This window comes from Aotus nancymaae, unplaced genomic scaffold, assembly GCF_030222135.1.
Source record: "Aotus nancymaae isolate 86718 unplaced genomic scaffold, 86718_ANA_hifiasm-v0.15.2.pri h1tg000038l, whole genome shotgun sequence".
In the NCBI taxonomy this organism is placed as follows: Eukaryota; Metazoa; Chordata; class Mammalia; order Primates; family Aotidae; genus Aotus; species Aotus nancymaae.
This window is the reverse complement of record NW_026988452.1, coordinates 6,841,566-6,866,252: the sequence shown is the minus strand read 5'-3', so window position 1 is coordinate 6,866,252 and position 24,687 is coordinate 6,841,566. Positions and strand designations below refer to the sequence as shown.

Genomic DNA, 24,687 nt, shown 5'->3' with positions numbered 1-24,687 from the left:
AACATGGCAAAACTGTCTAAAAAATGCAAAAATCAGCCATGTGTGGTGGTGTATGCCTGTAGTCCCGGCTACTCAGGAGGTTGAGGCAGGAGAATCGCTTGAACCTGGAAGATGAAGGTTGCAGTGAGCTGAGATCATGCTACTATGCTCTGGCCTGGGCGATAGAGTGAAATTCTGTCCAAAAAAAAAAAATATATATATATATATATATTTGCATTATAGTTTGGAAATAAAATCAATAAGAGTTTCTATGAATGTATACTGTGAAGTGTGGAGAGACATAAATCAGGATGACTTTTAAAAGGTTAATAGGAGAATCAAAAGATATATATATATATATAATGTCTCAAAATCTTTTATGATCCAAGAAGCCCTGTGTAAATGTAAGTTGGTAGCAGTCACAGTAGCCTTCAAAAAAATGGGATGTGGACTTAATCTTCTGGGCAACCTTGCAAAGATGGAAACAGCATAGTTGGCTTGACTGAAATTGCATACTGGGAAGAGACAGACAAGAAAGTTGAAGAGGTCAGAGGAAGGTCTTGGAAGCTGGGCAGAGGGATTTAGATTGAAAGGCGAGGATAAGAGAAGTCACTAACAATGCAATAGTGAAATGAAAGATGGATTGGCATGGGGAGCACCTAAGGCCAGGGAGGTGAGTGGTCCAGTCTTTAAAAGATGACAGAGAGCAAATGAGAAGAAAGAGAAAAGAGCAGACATGAGAGGAATTGCGATGACAAGTCAAAGCGTCTGTTTCCTCCTCAGGGAGCCATCTTCACAGAGCCTGCACAAGAAGTGGAAGTCGGGATCAACCAGAAGGGCCCTTATCTGGCTAGAGACTACTCAGTCAGAGTGAATGACCAGAATAAATGAATAGAGATTCTAAGATCAGAGCCAGAAAGTTGGAGATGAAAAATTCCAACGGTGGGTTGAGAACCAAGAGAGCAAAAGGGGCTAATGTTAGCAGTGAGAAGATAAGCAGGATGGAATGAGGTGCAAACAAAGTCATCAAGAATTAAAAGTGTTAGTCTCACTCCTTATGGAAGCTCTTCTCTTTGTTGCTTGGTCCATGTAGATTATCAGTCAACCTTCAGTCATAAGGATTGGCTGTTGGTCCCAGTAATCTACATTCAAATCTCCTCATGTGGCAAGAAGATAGCAGCAAGGGCCAAAATCATCCAACAAGAATACACGTTGATTTTTGGTGTTCTATAAGCATTTCTCCACAAAATTAAAAAACAGGTGAGAGTCAAGTAGAAAGACACTGGACTAGAATAATTTACTTCAGTCTGAGAGTCTTTGTGGTAAATAATATTTACCTCTGTGATAAAGAAAACCCTCTGATCATAGTTTTCATCATAAAAATTTATTTCCTCCTCTCCCAGTTTATCTTATTCTAAAAACACAATGGGAGCCCCACCCTGGAGTTCAACAAGCTTGGAGATTTTGAGATTGATTTCTTTTTTTCTATTTTGTTTTAGCCGATACTGAACCACAGTTTTATCAAGCAGAGTATACATGACTTAGATATTTATAAATTGGATCTCTGTTTATTGAACAATATTTTTCTACTAGTTTCAGTAAGAAATTTGAAATGAAATTCCTTGGAAAAATAACATTATAAAAATAATAAAAATCACAGGATACAAATGCAATAAATATTTTACATCAGATTTATGGTTGAAAAATGCTAGGGATAATTTTCTGATAACATATTATTACTACTACACAAAGTTAGTCACTACTTTTTTCCGGAGTTCCATATTTTAGCTGAAATTAGCACTTCCCATCTCACAGGAGTACAGGGATATTTTATCAGAATGCTCAGGAAAGGAGTCATCCAGGAGAACCAAGCTATACTGATAATGGAGGGCATGAAAATGTCTCAAGCATTTTTCCTGTTCAGAATTTTGCTTTTAAATTTTTCTGGCTCACATTTCCCTGCTTTCAAAAGCAGAATATACCAAATGTAATTTAATGCCCATATAACAGCATTGCAAATGCTTTGTAAATTTCAAAGCAATTTTATTGTTTTTATAATTTCCTTTTCCTAAGTACTCAGAACCACTATTCTGAATGCCAGTTATTGAACTTATTATACGTAGGGTAGTTTTTTCCTCACACTAATGACTCTATATTGCCATTCTCTCTTAGTTCTTGTGTCTGATTCTTACATTTTACTATCTCCTCCCACACAGAGATCATCTCTCTGTCTAGTTTACTCTACGGCTTCTAATTTGCTTTCGCTAATTTGCATTTGTAGTAGAAAATAAACCATCAAACCAGTTGGGGTTTTTTGTTCCTCAAAACAAAATGGACACTGAATCTAACAGACTATCAGAAAAGTAAACATGGTTTTATCTTTTAGTGTTTTTGTGTTTTGTTTTGTTTTTTATTTAGTGATTAATCTAGTAGTTCAGACTTTTTGTTTATATTTTCTGATTCTTGGCTATGTTTCCTATTAGTCATTTTGTCAGATGCTGAGTTCCTGACAGGTTTGGAATTTCTTAATTCTTGTTTAAAAGGCAGATCAATTAAGCTAAAGTTGCTGGTACCCACTTCTATAATTAATACATTTTTCCTGGATGCTTTTGATCAGTTTACTGGTATTTATTTCCAATGGACATGACCTTCTAATTAACATTGAAGAGATAAATTTTCACATACAGGATTTCATTACTGTCAATATCTGAGTGGATATCTTTTTTAACTGCTATATTGGGTGCTATCTCTTCTATCCAGGTATATGTCCTGTAAGTGAAAATGAACAAAACAAATGTTCCATGAATATGTTGCATGAAGCAAAAAAAAAATGGCAAAAGAAAAAAATCCAATTTACAAAAATAAATCATACAGTTTATGCTTCTTCCATGAATACAAGAACGTACATGATGTAAAACCAGGAGGCCTCACGTCAGACCACCACTCAGCCCACTGAAGCCTCCGAAATGGCAGATATTTAATCACTATGAAATAACTTCAGAAGGAATAACTTCAGTCCACTTCAGATCACCCAAGTGCTCTAGAATTTCATGGATTTTATGAGCTTGTCTGAAAAAGCAATATATGTTGTTTCATATGTTATTTCTTTGTTCGTTCTTGTGGTTAGGATTATTTTGGCAAAGTTTCTTTCATAGAATACTGATAAGATGACTTTTGCATGCAGCAGGCAGCAAAAAAATAATAATAATAAATAAATAAATAAAACAACCTAAGCTCAATTTGTAATAAAATATAGTGCTGATGATGGGAGATATTTTAAACTCATGTATCAGGAGCCAAGAGCAAACTGCCAAGCCATCTAGCTCCATGGCAGGATCTTTTCTGGCTCTCAGTTGGACCTTCACTTGTAAGTTTGTCCATAGCCTGGTTGGACAGCTGCACAAAGAGCCTGATTCTAGCTCTCTGAGCCCATGCACCTGGTTCCCAGACTCTAGACAGCAGCTGTGAGACAGAAGGAAGCTTATGAGGAGAGCAGCAACTTTGACCTCATCCCCCAATAGTCGGACTAAAATGCTACCTGCCAGTTTATGAGCTTTCTAGTAAGATTATTTTACTGCCATCTATGAAGGTATAGAAGGAAGGAAGGGAGGGAGGGAGGGAAAGAAAGAGAGGAAGAGAGGAAGGGAGAAAGGGAGGAAGGGAGGAAGAGAAGGAAGGGAGAGAAGAAAACAGTCACTCATCAGATCATCTGACTTTGAAGAGCCTCTTTCTGACATACAGGTTGCTGTTGCTGTGGAAGGTATTGAGTTCAGGTTTTCTATCATCCCTTATTCCTCACCTCTAGTTGGGGTCTCTAAAACACCGAGCCTGACGTTCAGAAGCATATAATTCATGGGGGGTGCGCTGTCAGGAGAATATCCTAGACAGAACAGAGCAGGAGAGAGAGCTGAACAAGAATGTGGTCTCATGTAAAGTCTTACCTCGGCCTAACACACTGGGGTACAAAGCACACCAGAGTTGCCCCTCCCTTAAGGAAATACGGCAGGACTTTTTTTTAACTTTGTATCAGCCAGTCTTTGGCCCCAGAAATGGAAGAGGGAGGGAAGCACAATCTCCCAGAGGGGACAGTTGCCATTAGTTGCGTGTGATTCTCTAAAAGAAGAGTGATCTGCCTGCCAAAGTCACTGAGAGACGGGGCAAGGGCCCCAACAGGGAAGGTCTGGGTGAGGAACCCACAGCACCCTCTGCAGTGGGTTCCTGCCTCTGCCCCTTTAGCCAGAGCAGTCATTTCCTTTTTCGATGCTGCAATATTTGGAACTTTTGCTTCAAAAGAAGAATGCTACATTTTGCAATGGGTTGATAGACACCTGACATAAGTCAATGAGGGCTGCTGGCCCTGGGAACTGGCTGATTACCCCTAGCATGACACTGAGTAACACAGCAGCAAGAGTGAACCCGAGATCTTCAGGGAGGGTGTTTCCTCTCAGAAAACACCATTTGGAGAGAAGGGATAGCACTCGGCAAGATGTCATTTGGCCAATTTAAAGTGCTGAGTGGTGGCGGACAGGTGGCCCAGCTGCTTGGTCTCCTAAGATAGCCTTAGTGATGTTGTCCCTCATGTGGCCATCCTTCAATCTAAAATAACTCAATTCATGAGAAACCCATGGCTCTAGGGTAACTCACTCAGGAATCTTGGAAAGATTTCAATTCAATTGACTCATATACATTCATGGTTTTTTTAAAGGGTTTCCCAACTGACACCAAAGTCATAGATAAATGAAAGCCCAGACCTGGAGTTGACCTGGATTGTGCCTCAAGGTTAAGCCAGCTTTGACCAGCCACTGCTAATTCTACGACTTAGGCAGCCCAATGCTAAATGGAGGCACTCATGCACAAGTGCTTTGGAAAGCATTGGGGGAAATTAATAAAGGGAAGGAAAGAATTAAAGTGCTTAAAATGGGGGTGGGGTTATGCCCCGGTCTAAGGAGGTACAAGCAATAAACTAATAGTGAGTGACCTTTGGAAGCTTTCCTGTTCAAGACACAGCACTAAGCCCTTTGCTTTCAATGTCTCATCCCCTGTGAGGTGGGTGCTTTCTCAGTTTCACACAGGATAAGTAATCGTTGTCAAATTCAGGTCACCTGACTCCCAAACCTGGGCTACTGTGTTCCAGATTCAGATAGATAATAGAGACCAATGGATAGATACAGAGATAGAGATGTATAAATAAAAACATAGAACGTACCGCTCGACTACCGTCAAATGCTCATTTGTCCACAGGTTATATAACTATCTGAGAGCCTTAATGGAACATTCTGAATCTCAGTTCACTGAAAATATAATGTGAAGGAACATTTGAGATCATCACAGACAACCTCATGATTTTAGGGTTGAGGGAACTGAGACTCACAGAGCTTGAATTATTCTCCCAATCACACACACATACTACACGCAAAATCCACAAGACAGACCATTTAGACCATTTAGACATATATTCTGGGTTGGGACATCTTGTAATGGCCTTCAGGAATGTTATAGAGCAGTTGGCTGCAAACCTAAGTGCATCAGAATCACCTAGAGAGCTTATTAAAACACAGATTATTGGACCTCATCCCCAGAGTTTCTGATCTGCTAGGTACCGGGAGAGGGCTGAGATTTTTCAGTTCTGACAAGTTTCTGCTGATCCTCATGCTAGAAATACAGAGACCAGACTTTGAGGACCACTGCCGTAGAGGTAAATACCTACCATGAATGCCTGTGATACCCATCCTATTTATTTACTGCTTTGACCATAATTACATCCAGGTGTTCTGTTGACCCAGGCTGGTCTGTAGATATTCCCTTCATTTGAAAGGGCTCTGATTATAGCCTCTGACATTCCATAGGATGGCCAGAATTAATTCAAGCACCAAGGAGGAAGGTGCCAGGACCACACTGGGTCAGCGTAACCTTTCGTGCCTCATCCCTTCTTCCCCAGCTGTGGACTTGGTTAAAGGAGGAAAAGGAGGTCGGCTTCATATGGCTGAGACTAGCTTACTGAAGTCTCCCTATAATGTTTTGTGTTTATTTTGAAACTACTCAGGAGTCAAGCCTCTAAAAATGTACCTATCTCTACATTTTGGAGTCACTTTTGTGGCAAAAAAAAAAAAAAATCTCTATTCCTTCTGGAAATAAAGGAACAGATGATCAACCGGGTCATGAAAGAGGCAGAGGGAACCTCCCAGCTCTGCATTTCCTTGGCAGGGATTTCACACTGAAGGACACACTCTAGTTCATCCACAGCATGAGCCTGCCTTTTTCTGTATATTCTTAGAGGATTTCTTACACTCAGTAAAATGCTCATTCTTTTAAAAGTCATTAACAAAAAGGCAACAAGTTGCTTTATTTCCAAAACCTTGTAGAAAGCTACCTTAAGGACCTGGATAGAAAATAGCCAGTGTGTCAAACTGGAGCTATAGTTGGAAATGCTGCAGGAACCCAAGGAAGCCCTCACTGGCTGCTTTAGGAACTTGGGTAGAAATGACGCTGGGAGAGCTGTAGCCATACACAGGATTCCCCAGATGCCGCCATTGGACACCTGGGAACCTGCTTCGTCCCTGTCTACTAGCAAGACAGAAATATGGATTGTTCAATGTATTGAATCACAGAAGGCAGAACCGGATATATAATTTGTGGGGCCCAATGTAAAAGGGAAGTAGGAGCTCCTTGTTCAAACACTTTGTAGAATTTCAAGACAGCAATGGCAAAAAGCACTAAACAAAACTCAGGGTCCTTCTAAGTGCAGGGCCCCATGCACCCACACACAGGTCTCACCCGTGAAGCAGGTCCGCAGCATGACGGTCATGGCACAGATTCGCAGAACGAGAGAAAGGGAAAGAGAGGGGACAGACATTTCACTTGGACGTGCTGCGCAAGGTGATTTAGCTACGTCATTTTAGTTAGTCTCATTTCACAGGTGAGGGAACTACAGAGGTGGAGGCTTAGAAAAGTAAAGCCGCTTGCCCACGGTCACATGCCTGATATGAGTCTACACTGAGATTCCTTTCTGACTCTAAGTCCCTGTTTGTTTGTTTTAAACTTTTCCACATCCGTATTCCTGAAGCAGAATTGGCCTTTAGGAAAAGTTCTGACCTATGTCTTTAACTTCTACTCCCTACAAAGCCAAAGAGTGATAATGTAATGAATAAGTGAATTAGCAAATGGTCCAAATCCTGGTATAATGATAATAATAAAGGTAGGAACATAGGACATGGAAGGGAAGAAGAATGAAGGAAGGGAAAAGGGAAGAGAAAAGTGAAGAAGAAGGTGGGGAGAAAGATGGCAGTGAGGAAGAAGGAAGGTGAGCGTGTGCTGGACAGTTACTACATACAATCTTATATGCCTTATTCTGTTTAATCATCACAACAACACTCCCAAAGAAGCCTTGTGCCCGCTCTACAGATGCAAAGCTAGAAGCCTACAGCACTTAGTTAACTTGCTCAATGCTAAAGGCTCAAGGCTTCTGTCTAAACAACATCTAACATTAGCCTAGAAGGTCACCCAAAATGGATTTGGAGGCTAGGCAAGGGAGCGGAGTCCAAGATAATTCTAGACTTCAAAAATTGTAAACTGCAAGAAAATAATAAACAGAAGGCAGCTCTATGTAACAATAATAAGGAGGAGTATAAATAAAAACATTCAAATCCCAGAGTAAAAGCCTCCACACTTTGGCATTTGTGGGGGGTCTCCATCCTGCCTGCTTGATCCCACCCACATATCCTAAAGCTAAGTCTGCCTGTCAGTCTTCCCACCTCACATGGATTCAGGGGAATGATCTACTCAGAGCCTTATCTGCAGAGAAGTTTCATTTCAGCTACCCATACGATCAAGCTAGTTCTTCACCCTTAAATATAAACAAACAACTAAAGCATAAACCAAAAGGACCACTGTGCACAAACCAAACAGCTACACCAGAGAAATAAGATATAACACAAGGATTATGGCTAACCTTGAAAACTTTCTAACTGATATCTTCAGAGGGATTCAAGAAGTATTGTGACCGTGTCAAAGGAACTGGTTTTTATTTCTTTTGAAAGGGTATAATCAATGCCTAGGAATGAATCTTTTGGAAAAATAAGATTTCTGTATAATTTTTGTCAATTATAATATTTTTTTAAAAATCAGTGCAAGGCCTGAAAAACAGAATGAACAATTCTGAAGACTGAATCAGATAAATGAAAGATAAAGCTGGGAAATCTCCCAATGCATAGAACAAATGACAGATAATTAATTAAAAAAAAGGTCTTGAAATATTGGAAGTTGACACAGGTCAACCAGTCAGCACCTCCACTGGGGGAAAAAAAAAAAACAGAATTTTTGTTTTAATTCTCAACTTTCTTCTATTTTTATCTTTAATTGTCTCTTCACCTCCATTTTAGGTGATAAATTTTTAATAGGAAAAAGAAAATAAAAGAAAATTCAGTAGAAAAAAATAGAGTTATGTGTCCAAATTGAAAGGACTCAATAACCAATGAGCAATGAAAGTAAAATAGAAGTGCCAAGCAGTAAAAGCAAAAAATGTAACAATTATACGTGAAAAAATGAAAAATCAAATGGAAAGAACTTTGCATACACAATTAGCAAAATCATGTGACATTTATAAACTATAAGAATAGAGGAAAATCCTTGATATTTCCAGAAATTAAGAAACAGGTGACTTCTCATGATGAAACTCAAAGGGCATCAAACTGAGAGTAAAACTCAAGGGTGCCATGGTTTCAGATTCTGAGCAGAAAGTCAATTCAATCTGGAATCAAATAGTGAGTCATGTGAATGACTCTGAAAAAGAAAGTCATCAACATGTCTCCCGAAAGAGCGTAGATGCACATTAAATCCTGGATAGAGCATTAACAGCCATCAGTATATTTAAAAATGTCTCCTTGGTCACAGAACCAAGGAGAATGGATCCCAAAAAGGCAAGGGCAGTGCAACATTCTTTTTTTAAATATGTAATCGGCCAGGCACAGTGGCTCACACCTATAATCCCAGCACTTTGGGAGGCCAAGGCGGGCAGATCACGAGGTCAGGAGATCAAGACCATCGTAGCTAACATGGTGAAACCCCGTCTCTACTAAAAATACAAAAAATTAGCCAGGTGTGGTGGCGTGCGCCTGTAGTCCCAGCTACTCAGGAGGCCGAGGTAGGAGAATCGTTTGAACCCAGGAGGCAGAGGTTGCAGTGAGCTGAGATCATGCCACTGCACTCCAACCTGAGTGACAGAGAGAGACTCTGTCTAGAAATTTTATATGTGCATATATACATATATATATCTATGATCATCTACTTTTATTGAAAAAAGGAGAAAATTGCTATGACTACAGTGATACAGAATCAATTGGAATTTCTGATTATCAAAAAGATTCCTAGTAAACTAGTATTTGTTTACTTATTAAAAGGTATTCACCAAAAAACCAGCAGCCACCTCATAACATAAGATTTATGGCTAGCCTTGAAAACTTTCTAACTGATACCTTCAGACGGATTCAAGAAGTATTGTGACCATTTTCAAGATACTGGTTTTTATTTATTTTAAAAAGGCACAATTAATGCCTAGGAATGAAATTTTTGGAAAAATCAGATTTCTGTGTAATTTTTTGTCAATTATAAGAAGTATTTTTTTTAATTATTACAAGGCCTGAAAAATAGAATGAACGACTCTGAAAACTGAATCAGATAAATGAAATATAAAGTTGGGAAATCTCCCAAAACATAGAACAAATGACAGATAATTGATAAAAGGAAGGTAGCATTAAATCATGAGTTCCCATAAAGTAAAGAATGATACAAAATACACATTTGCTTGTGTTCCTCAACATTGTTCTGGATGTCCCAGGATGGGAAAAATAAGCAAAAAGTATAAATATTGGAAATGAAGAGACAAAATTGCCATTATTAGCAGTTGAAATGAGAGTTGATTTAATCAACTGAAACATGTGTGACCAATAACACAATTCTGTATGCTATAAGCTCAAAGTACAAAACACAAATTCCACTAAATTTATTTACACCAACAATACCTATGACACACCTATGACTCTCTCTAACAAGAAATATGTAGGTCCTATGTGAAAAAACATGCAAGTGTTATCCACAGTATGGAAAAATATTGGTAACATTTGTTATGACTGTGTCTACAATCTGACATGAACAAAGCAAGTCACAAAACAATGTGTGTACGCGTTCATGTAAAAAGTATATAAAAATTGGTAGATAGATGATAGATGTTTTTAAATAAAAGTAAATATATATTGGTAAATTCTCAGAAATGCTTCTGGAATTATACACACCAAACCGTCACCAATTGTTTGTGTACAGAATACAAAGATTGATGAACAAAGTGCATTTCCTTTCTTTATTATAAATACATCTGTTAGGTTGGTGCAAAAGGAATTGCAGTTTTTGTCATCGCTTTAAATGGCAAAACCACAATTACTTTTGCACCAACCTAATATATTACCCGAAAAATTTAAAATATCATACAATTCTTGTTTACTTTAAAAACTATGAAATAGGAAATTCTTGTTTTCAGATTGCAGTTGAGCTTCAGGAGATCCTTGTGCCAGCAGAGTTGCCCTCAATGCAGAAGCAGCCTCACACTAAGCTGCTGGCCTCACCTCGGGGCCACACATGCTTAAACCTGAGTGCGAACCCCTCAACCACCAATTTTCTCTTCGGCTTCATCTCCATTCCTGTCTGACTTGCTCTGCCAAACTCCCTAAGCGTTCCAACCCTCCACCATGTCCTCTGAAACCTTGAGGTGTGATAACCATGCTCTCTTGTATTCTGAGAGTCTTCCCAGTTTCTCTGTCTCATGACTCACTGAGGCCAGGTATTCCCCAAGACACACAGCTTCCTGCAGCCCTCTCCAGTGGAGGCTTCTCCCGGCACCGTACCTCCAATTTTATGGTAGGAACGTGGAGAAGGGTCTCCTTCACCATCCAGGGCTGTCTCTAGGCAGTTACTCCACCCCCAGATATACGACTGACACTGTTTAAAGACCCTGCACGATCTAGCCTTTGCCTCCCCTTCAGCTTTGTATATAATATAGCTAAATCCCAGCCATACACGACAGTTCAGCAACTGTGAACTACATATGGTTCCCTGAACCCATCATGTGTTTCTTGCTTCAGTATATTTACCCTTCTAACCAGACCTCTTCTTTCTTCTTTTAGAGATAAGAGTTTCGCTCTGTCATCCAGGTTGGAGTATAGTCGCATGATTATAGCTCACTGCAGCCTCCAAACAACCAGGGCTCAAGCCATTCTCACTTCAGCCTCCCAAGTAACTGGGACTACAGGTGCATGCCACCATGACTGACTTTTTTTTTTTTTTTAATTTTTATTTTGTAGAGATGGGGTCTCACTTTGTTGCCCAGGATGGTCTTGAACCCCTGGATTCAAGCAATTCTCATGCCTCAGCCTCCCAAAGTTCTGGGATTACAAGCATGAGCCACCACAACTGGCAGATCCTTCCTTCTTACCAGAAGACTATTTCCTATTTCCCCTACTTCTTGCCCCCTCTATTAGCATGGTTCCAGTAGTGCTTTAAGACACAACTTTGATCAGGAAGTCTTTCTCTTCAACCCTCAACCCCCTCCCCACCCAACAGCCTGGGTTAAACGGCCTACTTAGGTCTGCTTCACTGCACACAGACTCTGAGGTGGAGAATTACTCGCAGGTAGTTTCTGAGAGGCACTTTTGGGAACAGGCCCTGGAAGACACTAGAGAAAGGGAGAATGGGCTAAGGGAGATGTTGAACTGCAATGCAGTCCCAGCAAAGGCCTTGGTTGGTTGCATAAGGTGCTCTGAAGCTGCAGTGGTCCATCAGAGTCCTTATAAATTGGCAAAAGAGCATGGAGCCTATACTCTAACATCTACCAGCCATGCCTCCAAGGAAAGGGTTTGGTCTTGATTGAGGCTGCTCCCTTCACTGTGAACCTGCAGCAAACAGTGCTCCAGCAGCGGGTGAAGGAGGCTGGCGATCTGGGCTGGCACCACAGCTCCTGCTGCATGACCCTTCTCTGCACTTACCAGCATGTGTTATAATGCGTCAGTCTTCCCTCTAGACCAGGGCTGAGCAAGCTACAGCCTGCAGGAGAAATCCAGCCCACTGCCTGTTTTGTAAATAAACTTTCATTGAAACACAGCCATGTTCATTCATTCACGCATTGTTTATGGTTATTTTCATATTATAATGCAGAATTGAGTAGTAGTGACAGACGGTGTTGACCTCAAAGCCTGAAAGAGCTACTGGCTAGCACTTTACAGGAAAAGTTTACCAACTCCTGCTCTATTATCTTACACATCGTTCACTAACTAGTGCCTGGAAATTAAGTCTTAGAGGAATAACCAATGAATTAACGTATGGATGAATGAGTCACATGGACTTGGGTTTGATTCTTGGCTCTGCCACTCAAAAGCTATGATCTTGGGCACATTGATTAACCTCTCTAAATTCAGGTTCCTCATCAACAAAATGAGACTTATTACTTCCTTTCTAGGTTGTAGTAAACGTTAAATGGAAAAATATATGTAGAGTAATAGCACAGTACCTGGCACATACTATATGTTCATTTAAGTGAGAGCCATTAAGTCTATTCGAAAAGTTGTACCACACTTTAAGTCTGAGGAAAGGCTGAATTATGTCCTTCTTCCCTATATGAGTAGACCAGATAGATGTTAGTAGTGTTTATCTTATCAAAACAAAACAAGAAACAAACAAACAAAAAATAAATAGATAAACCTTTAGCACCTGCTAGAAACGCAAGGGCTTTCCTGCTGCGTAAATGTGACAGACAATCCCGGTGGTCCTCAGAGGTATCATGCTTTGTGTATCTGGCCCAGATCCTAATTAATTGGTGAAAGCCAGATCCCATAAATGAGAAGTGCCAAAACTTGAGGATGATCACTAATCTGTCACAGCCATTCAGAATTCATTTCATTAGCAGGTACAGCCATGCTCTGGGCAAGGCCCAGAAGATTGTTTCCAAAGCAAGATTTCCAGAGGGACCAGTCACGGCACATTTGATGGGGCTGTTAATGCTTTTATATGAGCCACTTTGTTAATGATGTTGTATTTAGTTAGGGTAACACTAGATGCTATTAACCTCCAGAGTTCAGTGGTTTAGCACAAAGCAGTTTATTACTCATTTATCCAACAGTCCAAAGGGGGTGTGTTAATTTTCTATTGCTATGTAACAGAAAACACCACAAATTTAGCAGCTTAAAGCAACACGAAGTCGTTATCTCACAGTTTTTCTTGTACAGGAGTCCGGGTATAGGTTAGCTGGATTCTTCCTTAGCATCTTCTCTTACAAGGAGGGAATTGAGGTGTCAGGATTTCAATCACATCTGGGGCTTGGGGTCCAATTCCAAGTTCACTGCTTGTTGGAAGAATTCACTTCCTTGCAGCTGTAAGGCTGAGGTCCCAGTTTTCATGCTAGCTGCAGTTCAGGGATGTGCTCAGTAACCAGAGGCCACTGTAGGCCCTTGCCACATGGCCCCCCTCCTCTCACAACCTAGAAGCTTACTTCTTCAAGGACAACAGGATAGTCTCACTCCAGTCTGCTAGGATGGACTCCTGCATACAATAACAGCATAGCAATCAGCACAGTGACTAGCCCATCACCTTTCCCATACGATGTAAGCTAACGAAGGGAGTTACTATCCCATCCTACTCATGGGTCCTGCCCACACTTTAGGGGAAGAGACTACGTACTCCTGCTTCCTTAAGTGCTCATTATCTTTTTTCTCCTCTTCTCCTTATCCCCTTCTTTCTGCTCATCTCCTCCTACTCCTACCACTAGCCCAGTTATTGTCATTCTCCACCAGGGGTCTCTGCATGTTTAGGAGACCCTATTATTTGCCCCATAGCCACTTACTCCTCTTTTTCCTTTCTAATAAAAAGCTCATATTGCTCTGGTATCCACCCTACTCCGTATAACCATATTCTCACTCCAAACACCAAAGACGCAAATCCTGATTGGTTTAAGCAATCATGGTTGTTAAAACTCTGGCCAGTGAGTCCTGAAGGAAATCTAATGGTGAGCTCCTAGAAAAGGTTTTCCAGACTGATTAGAACACATACAAGAGAAAATGTCATCATTCTTCTGCTGCTGAATATTTGCAAATGGGCAGCCATTTGAGAAGCCAGCTTTAAGACTGGAATGAGGAAGGCAAAGTTAAAGGATGGAGAGAACCTGAGTCCTTAGAGATGTCATTCTGCTGCTGAACTAACTATCCCTAGAGTCTCCCTGCATTAAGACCTGTTGTTGTATGAAACAATATTCTTATTTAGATCAGGTTGAGACTGGATTTCATACACCTGCAACTGTAGACACCTAAATGATTGGGTGGGTGTGTATCAATTTTTAATTGTGACACCATCCACAGAGCACAGCGAAATTATGCAAAATACTGTGGTGCCCTTACTTCACATACTATAGTGGGAAACATTAATGATGATGACGATAATGATAACCTTAGCAACAAAGTAGACAGAAGCTGCCTCTGGCCAAGGATTGATGTCAAGGTCACCAACATGAAATTTGCAAAACCAATTGCTGCTGATTTTACTGAACAGCATCTAGAAGTAGATAAACATGGGTTTGACATATTTTCTATAGTCTTCCAGATTTAGCATTATCCAGTTTGAGAATTCAGAGTAAAGTGTCCCAGTGACAGACTTTAGAGAAGCTGTTAATGAGTTGATATTAAAAGCTTGATTGAATGCCCCTTTCCAATCCAAATCAGTGGAGCAGAGTAGTCCAAATCAGAATTTCGTTGATTTATGTTTAATGAGGTTGCAAGGAGGTAAATAGAATTCATGCTCAGGCTCCATTAGCGTTGTCAACAGTTGATATTCCCAATACAAAAATGCATTCTCAGTGAGGTTTGTTTGCTTTTGTTGTTGTTTATTTTTGCCATAAACATGCATCCCACCCATATGGATGATATGAATGGAGTGGTTCTTGACCCAGAAAGCCAAGTGAACTCCTGAGGAATTGTGTCCATTTAAAGTTTAGTTGGCCTGTAGTGCTGACGGCAATGCATCTGATTCTGCACAGTGACTCAGACTTGAAAGGTATTTTGTATCACTCTATCCATCCACGTGCATCTTGGGGAAAAATAGAAAAGGCAAGCCATGCACTGAATTATCAAGGTAAAATATTTCAGGTAAGTGGCTCCATAAAGCCAAACAGAATGAACATTCTACTGGCAGTGTCTGGAGAAATCTGTCAGCCTTATATTTCTGTTTTATGTGAATCCAATAAACAGATGAGGCCAAACTAGGGCATTTTGCAAACCTTGAGAGGAGATTTGTTCATGTTCATCGAGTCACATTGCTTGTGATAGGTTAGCAGTAAGTCTCTAAAAGAATGGAATTTTTCTTTTCTTTTAAAGGTGTATTGAAATGAGAATCAAAGCCAAAGATCATCTGGAGTGGTCTATTTTTAGAAGCGATTTGCTGAATTTGTCATTCATTCAGGAGGACAGCCCGCTGTGAGCCATGGCAGGCATCAGTAGTAACAGCCAGCTCTTAGAAGAAAACTCTTTCCATCCTTGAAAAAAATCTTTCCATTCTTGAAAAATCTTTCCATTCTTAAAAAGCATGAAAAAGGAATATTATCAAGTGCAAAGGCAGGTGAGACAGGAAGCAAGGGAATAAGAAAATATAAGGCATTTTCTGTATATTTGTGTACATGCTACTATACAAATAGTTTTACTAGTGTGTGTTCATCTGCTCATAAGCTTTATCAGTGCACGGGTATGTGTGTCTATATCACATGCTCTGTGAATGTAAGTAATAATAGCTAACTAATGTTTATTGGGTTCATACTGTGTCCCAGAGTCTGTGCTAAGAGCTTTATGGGGATTCTCTCTTTAAATTATCTCAACGGCCTACATTTTCCACTCAGCAAAGAGGCTAATAGAACTATTAGGATTCAGAACCAAAATTTGGATCCTGACAGCTTGATTATTTTGGGTAAACAGCTCCCCAGGGCCCACTGCCATTGGTTAGGTTGCTATGCTGCATGGTGATTGTGTTTATATATGTGTTTGGATATTTTCTGTTTGTTTTGGAGAAAAGCTTAAAGGATATCAGTAATTTTATTGTCTGTATTAAATCAGTACATTTACTCAGACTGAGACAATTAACCTAACAAACACACCCATATTCTTGGTAACACACTGATGTATTCAGCAGCAAATTGAAACTGAAAACCTAACATCTGAGGGCATTTGTAATTCCTGATGGATCTTTTTTTTTTTTTTTTTTTTGAGACAGTCTTGCTCTGTCACCCAGGCTGGAGTGCAGTGGCTCAATCTCAGCTGACTGCAACCTCCGCCTCCCGGGTTCAAGCAATTCTCCTGCCTCAACCTCCCAAGTAGCTGGGACTACAGGCACGCACCACCAGCTAATTTTTGTATTTTTTAGTAGAGACAGGGTTTCACCATGTTGGCCAGGATGGTCTCAATCTCTTGACCTCGTGATCCGCCCACCTTGGCCTCCTAAAGTGCTGGGATTACAGGCGTGAGCCACCGTGCCCGGCTTCCTGAATGATCTTTACCTTCAAATATTATATGTCTCATAATCCACTTAGTTCACTCTGATCTTTATCTTCAAATATTATATGTCTCATAACACACTTCGTTCACTCTGGTGCCTTGCCATCTGGCCTCTGGCTCATACAATCAGTTTGTATGAGGTTTCGGACTATACATTTAGGGGATTTGAACTCTGTTTTCACCACATCTTCACATGGATATCTAATAGTCATCACAAAATTAACCCATAAAAAGCAACTACCCAATATCCATCCCCTTCATGAAACAGACATGCTTCTTCATACTGTCTATCATCTAAATAAATGGCCACTCGCTCCAATGGCAACTACAGAAACCAAAAACCCTAGAGTCCTCCTTGGCTACTCCCTTTTTTTCAAACCCCACATTCAACCCACTAAGAAATCCTGTAGACTATAACTTCAAAATATGTTCAGAGCATACCACTTCTTATCATGTCCACTGCCATATCCCTGGCTTAAGCCATCTTCTGTCTATAGAAATGCTGGTCCTTTCTGTAAGTCATAAGTCAGGACAATCTTTTTAATAGTCAGGTCTCTTTGAGTCAAGTAATGAAATTCTATAACACTGAGAATAAATCCAAAGTCCTTATTGAGAATCTGCTTGCATAACTTTATCCTTGTCTTTTGCCTCCTCCTCTCCCCCTCCTAGTCTACTCCAGTCATTGAAGCTCAAGCTCCTTGATGTTCCTCAAACACACAGAACAGCTTTCCATCCTCGCTTGGGAAAATGACCAGGATCAAAGAGTGCTAGTGGGAGATGTTCCAAAGTGGCTCATAAAAGAAGTGCCCAGGAAAGGCAGGGAGTACTTTGCTAACCAATTGCACCATAGGAAGTAAGACCACAGCAGCTAGGCCCAGGAGAGACTGTCCCTCCATGATTAGGTCTTCAAGGGACAGTGATGACTGGTCCCCAGGTCTCCATTAGGCCAAGGGTTGTAGGCTGTGAAGGCAGCACATATGCTCAGTCATGAGGCAATATGGGTGGGTCATGAGCATGGCTTTTGAGGTCTTAGGAGACATACATTTGATTCCTGACTCTACTGCTTACTATCAGCATGTAACTGTGGGCAGTCACTTGGTCTTTCTGAGTCTCAGACTCCTCATATTTCAAAATTTTGCAGATTTAATCTCACAATAATATTTTGAATTTATCAAAAATCTACATATGCCCATGAGAGTATAGCATATACCTGTTAAATATACTAACTAGACAAATTAAAGATAATTGTGACTAAAATAACACACACAAAAACCCAACTTAGAATAATTTAAGCAAATATGGGTTTGTTTTTTTCTTACAAAGCAAGAAGTCTGAAGGTAAGAAGTGGCTGACTTAGTTCAGCTACTCAGCAAAGCCATGAAGATCTTCCTTTGCTCGGCCACCTTGTCCAGTTCATTTATGTACTCTTATTTTTTGCACTGAAATGGCAGGAGGGCTGCTGTAGCTCTTGGCATTATTGCCTATGTTCTGGACAAGAAGGGAAGAGAGAAAGGGAGAGACAACTGTGTCTTCTCTCTTTTATTAGGAAACCAAAACTCTGGAGAAATCTACATTGGATGTACATTTCATTGGCCAAAACTGTCACATGGCCATTTCTAGCTGTAAGGAAAGCTGGACACATTGCTGTTCCAAGAAAAATGGAGGGTTATTTTGTTTTTTTTTTAAGAGAAAGAGAAGTGGGAATTGGAAATTGAGTATACAACTAAAAGAGTCTGCAGTGGGAGGAAAAAACAACTGAGAACGGCTTTGAGAAAAATACAAAGTGCCAAAGATATTCTTCTACATTGTCATTTGTTAGTTTTCTTCATTCACATTTAGATTTTTAATTCAACTGTAAATTTCGGTGTGGTATGAGAAGACAAAGGAATCCAATTTGTCCTAAATCATTCTTACACTAGCAAAATTCTACCCGCACTCACCCACCTGTTTCAGGGCTCTATGTTTGGTTCAATTCCATTGATATATGTTGTTTTGCATAAATATCATGTATTTTTTTAATTCCTATGGTTTTGTAGTATGTCCTAAAAGCTGATTGGAATATCCCTATCTTTGCTCCTCTTTCTAAATAGGCCTAATCCAATCCACAAGGAATTTACAAATTCAGGGTGGTGAGACACACAAAAAGAGTGAATTATTATATGATACAAATTGAAATAAGAACTATATATTTGGAGAGCAAATTATGGGAGACCCAAAGAGCAATTTGTTGATTGGAATAATGGAGGCATCTTCATTGATCCAGGCAGCAGTTATCTGTTAGGCACTGCCTGTGTACCAAGTATTTCAACACTGAGTGTTAAGCTCTCTACAGTGAACAAGATAGAAAACCTCCATACCCTCATGAAGGTCACATTTTAAGAGAGACATAGACAAGAAACGGGTAAAATAAGTTCTAATTATGACAAAATCTAACACAACAGGTGGCTTTTTGAAAAAGTGAGAGCATGTTCCCAGATAGAAGAACAAACAGCATGAACAAAGGCTCAGAGGCAGGAAAGTGCCCACTACTAGTTAATTGCAGCTGAAATACTGAATGTGAGGATAAGAAACATGACCAGAGTAGGCTGGCAGTAAATGTCTGGCTTGGTCAGAGTGAGCAGGACTGATTCCTGGCTTCACCATTTACTTGCACTGTGACCTGTGTCACTCTGACCCTCAGTGTCGTCGTCTATTAATTGGAATATAATTCTTTGTAAAATTGTACGGTGGGTTTAATGGGAGAGTGCACATTAAGTGTCTGCCATACAGTTACTAGTCCATAATTGAAATCCATTTTCAAATAATAGTGCTCTGTTCACTGTTCCACTTCCTTTGGAAACTGCTAAATTAGATTCCTGGCTGAAGCTATCCCTTTCTCAGTTGATAAAATATTTTCAGTTATATTTAAGGACGTAAGACTGAACAATAAATGTAAAAAATGAACCACCTGCTAATTAAAAGTTTCATTTGAACTAATTCACTCATTCATTCTTTCCTTCAATATCTTTTAGGCCAACAATGTGCCACTCATTGCTCTAGACAACCACTTGGTGTCCAATCAAAATATAATAACAGCTACATGTGTAATTTTAAAAATTCTAGTTGCCATATTAATAAAAGCAAAAAGAAACTAATGAAAATAATTTTAATAAAATCTATATAGAAACATGACTCAGATATTTTAATTTTTTTATCTTGTCTCCCAAATCAAGTATGTATTTTACCTGACAGCATATTTCAGTTCAGACCAGCCATGTTGTTGGTGCTCGCTCAGCAGCACATGTGGCTGACGTCTGCATTATTCTTGTACAGCACGGTGTGCATGTAATATCTACATATTCACACACCTGGGAAACTGTGTGAACTATGAACAGAACCGACAAGACTCTCGTCTCAAGGGCTGTACACTTCAGTGAAAATAACTGAACATGCCTCTGGATTTCTAATTAATTGGAGTACAAGGTTTATATCTGGCTTTTGGTATGGTGACATTAAAGCCATGGGACAAAGAGCATTTTCTTTATCTCTTATTATTTCTAGGAGAGTAATCCACTCAATTTTCATTCAAATCCTAAATATCGATCTACCATTTCACTATTAGACACTTACAGTTCTCTTATACAAACAGAAATCCCCAACCTCCTGCCAGACCCCCTTCAATTAATACCAGACATAAGCCATACTGGCCCTCTCCCTCTTGATACACTAGTTGTATTGATCAGTTCTTTAACTGCTGAAACACACAACCCCCAAATCTCAGTGGCTTATCACCACAAATATTTATTTCTTACTCTTGTCACAGATCAATGTCAGGAACTTGCCAGAAATTCTTATTTTAATGCTGTTCAATCCACCAGTGTTTTACCTTATGACTTGTGATGACTGAGTCTATTTAAGAAATTCCTCCCTACCCAAGGTGCCAAAGATATTCTCCTATGTTTTTATTTGTTAGTTTTATTCTTTCACACTTAGATACTTAATTCAACTGTAAATTTGTGTGTGGCACAGGGAGAAGAAGGAATCCAATTTGTCATAAACCATTCTGATACTCACAAAATTCTACATGCACTCACCCACATTTTTCGGAGTTCTATGTTTGATTCAATTCGATTGATATAAATGGTTTTATATGGTATTTTGTAAGTATATATTTATTTTAAAAGTAAGTATCATGTATTTTTAACATTCTTATGGCTTTTTAGTATGTCTTAAAATCTGGTTGGGATACAACTCTCTTTGCTCCTCTTTCTAAATAGGACCTTGGCCCTTTATTCTGGTTGCTTTGTTCTGTAAATATTTTTATTTGCAGATGTTAATTTGTTCAGTATCCTTTGGGAATTACTTTTAATTTTTATAGTAACTGGGGAAAAAATTGACTTACTAAAACTGTTAGGCCAAGCATGGTGGCTCATGCCTATAACCTTAGCTACTCTGGAAGCTGGAGTGGGAGGATCACTTGAGCCCAGGAGTTCAAGACCAGCCTGGGAAACATAGTGAGACCAGGTATCTACAATTTTTTTTTTTTATGTTAGCCAGGTATGGTGGCACATGCCTGTAGTCCCAACGACTTAGGAGGCTGAGGCGGGAGGATGGCTTCAGCCCAGGAGTTTGAGGCTTCAGCGAGCCGTGAGGGTTCCACTGCACTCCAGCATAAACATGGTATACCTTCCTATTTTTCAGGTCTTTTTATATATACTTTAATTAAACATTTTAATTATCTGCAGAAAATTATCCTTGCTGCTCTGCAACCCTTCTCTTGGTCTCTTTATATCAAGCCTTGTATTTTTTGTGCTCATCATCTCCAGCTGGTTCCCTGTGAAAGATTGCTTATTCTTGCATCATGCCTCCGACATTGCCCCTATATGCATTATGCCTATATTAAGTTTATATTCTGTTCTGGTCCATTCATTGTCTTCTCTATGCCATGTTATTTTTTCCTGAGGGTTATATTCCCCTGGGAGTATTTGCTGCCTTAGCTGGTGATTTGCATGTGGTGGGGGAAGCAAAAGCGCAAGCCATCGAGCATGTTCCTTGCTGTCATTTGAGGAGTGAGTAACGTACCAAAGAGCAGACTTCCTCTGGTCCTGTTATCTGGATTCAACCACTCCCTGCTTACAACCCCCACCACCCAACCAATTAATGCTTCTTTTCAGGAAACTTCCCTGCACCTTCACATTGGGCACTTTTTTTTTTTTTTTTTTTTGGCCAAAAGCTGTCCTATAGCCCACATATAGAGAGGAGGCCAGGGACAACTTTGGGGCAGGTCTTCGACCTACCCCTGATATATCTGCCCCCCATGGCAGCAGGCATCCAAAGATTCTCTGCAACCCCACAGCCTCCAGTGTGCCCCAAACTGGCATTGCTGCATAAATGCTTTGCATGGACAAGAGTGTGGGAGGCAATGAACTTCTTAAAGCCATGTAGGAGAGGGAAGGGACCTGACAACAGCAAAAACATGACACCCTGAATATACCACGGTACTCAGCTGTCTTCTAAGCTTAAGACCTTTTTTCCCATATAAATGGAACCCAAAGGTCTGCTTGTTTCTCTCTCTTCCTGTGTCCTTGGAGCCTTTAACCTTCTTCCTGTCCTATGTGGAATATCCAGGAATGGATTCAGGGGAATCAGCATAGTTTATCTTCATTCTCTTTCAGTCAGGTGTATTATACACACACAAACACACACAGACACACACACACATGTAAATTTTTCTATTGTTTGCTTTACTAGCCAGAGTTTTCAAAACAATGTAAATAATAGTTTTTGTTCCTAGAATAAATTCTATTTGACCACAGAGTATAATTCTTTCAATAGCTTTATTTGGTTTCCTAGTATTTCACTTATAATGTTTTTCTTTGTATTTAGAAAGGAAATTGGTTTGTAGAATGTGGATGTTTGTATATTTGTGTTCATGTGTTCTTCACTGGGTTCCAGCAAGGGAATCGTTTAGGTTTGAAAAGAAAGTATATTTGGATCTATGCTATGGGACAGATTATGTAGTATAGAATTTGTGTTTCTTAAAGTTTTGAAGAAACTTGCCCATAAAAAACTAGTCCAGGCCTGGTGCAGTGGCTCACACCTGTAATCCCAGCACTTTGGGAGGCTGGGGGCGGGTGGATCACCTGAGGTCAGGAGTTCAAAACCAGCCTGGCTGACATGGTAAAACCCCATCTCTGCTAAAAATACAAAAAATTAGCCTGGTGTGGTGGCAGGCACCTGTAATCCCAGCTACTCAAGAGGCTGAGGCAGGAGAATAACTCAAACCCAGGAGGCAGAGTTTGCAGTGAGCTGAGATCGCGCCATTGCACTCTATCTGGACAAGAGCAAAACTCTGCCTCAAAAAAAAAAAAAAAAAGGAAAAGAAAAACAGTCCAGCCACTCTTTTGCAGATAATTATTTAGAACTCATTTTGTATATTTTCTCTAATAATTGAGCTAATCAGCTAGTCTATCATTTTAAAATTAATTTTAGCAATTTACATTTTCCCAGAGGTTATTTTTTAAGGCCAAATATTCAAATATATTAGTGAAGGTTCTCAAATCATTTGCATTTGTGGTTATATCACATTTCTTATTCTAAATTGTGTTTTAGTGGAGATATTTTCTTTTCCTATTGATTAGACTAAGTAAATTTTTCTATTTTGACATTTTTCAATAAACTAGTTCTTAGATTTATCTATTTTATGATTTTTTTGATATCTCCCCTGATTTATTTGGCCTCACTTTGTTTTTCTTTTTATAATTTCTTAGTTGCTTCTTAGTTCACCAATATTTATTATTTCATTTGTAACAATGAACTCTTTAGTGGCTTTGAAGTTACCCTTAAAGACAACTGTGATTATATCTCTTACATTTTTTACACATTATTTTCACCACTATTTTTTAATATCCTGAAACAGAAGAGGATGTGTGTATGCGTGCATACATGCTAATGAGAGGTGAGGGTTAGGTTCCAGTTGGTTGGGTGTGTTAATGTTTGCCTTTGGGTTATTAAATGATTGTTCCACAGCTCTGTGCTAATAGAATGTGGCCTGTTTAATCATCTAGTCTGAGGAACTCATGGAGAAATCCTTGGTGGTTTCTTATAAAGTAATTTTTGGTGAGTGTTTCATAAGCACTTGAAAATAAAATGTATTTACTGAAGTGTAAAGAACTCAATACTCAATTAAATCAACATTATAAGTTCAATTGTTCATATATTTTATACTTTCTTTTACAATGTGAGATTTAGCATGGATTGAAGGATATCAAAGTATTTTACTACTGGTTCATTTCTATTTATTTTATAGTTTAAAAATTTTTATCTTCAATAGTCTAATGTCATGTTATTTGACATACAATAACACATAACTGTTTAAACTTCATTTTGGATTGTACCATTCACCACTAAATTCGACTCTGTCTTACTAATTTCTTTTAACTTAAATTCAATTCTATCCAGTATTAATACTGCAAAGCCCTCCTTTTTATCAGCATTTGTCATTCTCTTTGCTAATTCTCTTTTGATCTTTATGAGTTATTTTGGTTTTAGTGTGGCTCTTTTAAACAACATTGTAAATTTATTTAATGTGAAACATAACCCATTAACATTTACTTTGCAGGGGCAAAGGAAAAGCCTCTCCTTCACCTCCTAAAGGTTCATTGAAAAATCAACACACAAAAGGCAAATTAGTAGAAGAAATGGCATACACATGTGTTAGCGTGTGTGGGGGGGAGAATCACAGAGTGATTGCACCACCCACAATGGGGTAAATATGATTATATACACTTCTTCTTAGAGGAAAGGGAGATGAGGAAGCGTGGATGATTTTAGAGGGGTAGCATATGATTTTTAAGGGAATTCAATGGGCTTGAAGAGAATACAGTGGCCTCAAAGAAAGTTTTTTGGACCCTCAGAGCAGACAGAGGTTTGTGACAAAAGTCTGTTCAGGTCAGGGAAGGGACCAGAGGTAACTGTTTTCTTCTTTGGCAGGTCCAGACTTCAGGCAGATAAGAGGACTTCAGAAAACAACTTCATCCTGTACTTTGGAAATCACAGAGGACTAAGAGACAGGGCAGGGGAAGGTCTGAGACACTGTGAGGATGCTTCTTTAGTTCAGTCTGTCAAAGCACCATATTTGGGATGTCCCAACCACTGCCAT

The 24,687-nt window shown here is 39.4% G+C and overlaps 1 protein-coding gene across 2 annotated transcripts in view; it reads left to right on the top strand.

Moving 5' to 3' along the window:
• Window positions 1-24,687, top strand: part of STAC (SH3 and cysteine rich domain) — a 150,763-nt gene that overhangs the window by 13,939 nt on the left and 112,137 nt on the right. Inside the window, exon 1 of one of the 2 annotated variants that reach the window (XM_064360067.1) lies at window positions 1,167-1,239. The exons of the other annotated variant lie outside the window; for it this stretch is intronic. The gene's annotated coding sequence lies outside the window, so the exon portion shown is untranslated. Of the gene's footprint in view, window positions 1-1,166; window positions 1,240-24,687 lie in introns of those variants that run through there. 2 annotated transcript variants of the gene reach the window in all.